The sequence below is a fragment of the Carlito syrichta genome, unplaced genomic scaffold (assembly GCF_000164805.1).
Source record: "Carlito syrichta isolate Samal-C Ts95f unplaced genomic scaffold, Tarsius_syrichta-2.0.1 Scaffold76138, whole genome shotgun sequence".
NCBI lineage: Eukaryota > Metazoa > Chordata > Mammalia > Primates > Tarsiidae > Carlito > Carlito syrichta.
Genome location: NW_007020234.1, coordinates 20,677 through 21,701, shown reverse-complemented (window position 1 = coordinate 21,701; position 1,025 = coordinate 20,677). Strand labels below are relative to the sequence as shown.

The 1,025-nt window shown below is 49.7% G+C and overlaps 1 protein-coding gene across 1 annotated transcript in view; it reads right to left on the bottom strand.

The window, feature by feature from the left end:
* Nucleotides 1–1,025, bottom strand: part of TMED1 (transmembrane p24 trafficking protein 1) — a 10,160-nt gene that overhangs the window by 1,188 nt on the left and 7,947 nt on the right. The window lies entirely within an intron of this gene.

Genomic DNA, 1,025 nt, shown 5'->3' with positions numbered 1-1,025 from the left:
CCAGTCTGGATGACAGAGTGAGACTCCTACTCAAAAAAAAAAAAAGAAAGAAATAACCCGGGCACAGTGGCTCATGCCTGTAATACCAGCACTTTGGGAGGTAGAGGTGCAAGGATTGCCTGAGCTCAGGGGTTTGAGACCAGCCTGGGCAACACAGCGAGACTTCATCTCTACTAAAAAAATTAGCTGGGTGTGGTGGTGCACCCCTCATTCCAGCTACTTGGAAGGCTGAGGCGGAAGGATCGCCTGAGCCCAGCAGGTCAATACTGTGGTAGCCATGAGTGTGACACTGCACTCCAGCCTGGGTGACAGTGTGACTGACTCAAAAAAAAGAGAAAAGAAATAAAAGATAATGTTGTAATCAGAGCCCGGAAACATTATCTATAGTCCGTGTACATACATGTTATGGCTGTCGTTTTGCCAGGAGCATGGTTTTCAGACATGAAATTCTGACCTATACTTCAGATTAAGATGGAGGGGTCTGAGGAGCTTGGGGAAGGGGTCCTAAGTCCCACACTCTGCATCAATTTTCATCGCCACTTTAGGACTCCTGGCATTACTGGTCCTCTCTAGAAGCTCAAGATGTCACAATACATACTGTGAAAACTATTTCAAAATGCAATTTAAATGCAAGAAAGATTAAAATGTTCAGGGTGGATAAATGAAACTCCCCTTCTTGGTTGCCCTGGGTGACATAGGGAGAGGGCATTCCCACTGCCATGATGGAATGGTCTGGTGGACAGTGGCACTCTAGGCCTGTGGAAATGCCTCTGGGGAGCCCCCCAACCCGGAGTACACATTTGGGAGCCCAGGAAAGGATAGGAGTTGGCTGAGCCCACAAAAACAAAAGCCCGTGCTACTGCACTTGTGTCGGGTATGTGGCACTGCTTTGTGTGCTGTGGGTATAGCTCCCAGTGACCCTCAGCACAGCTGCATGGAGCTCAGTCTGGTATGAGTCCCCATCAGGCAGAAAGACCCCAGAGGCCCTGCCTGCCAGCCCGTCAAGTGTGTGTCTCCCTCCTGCC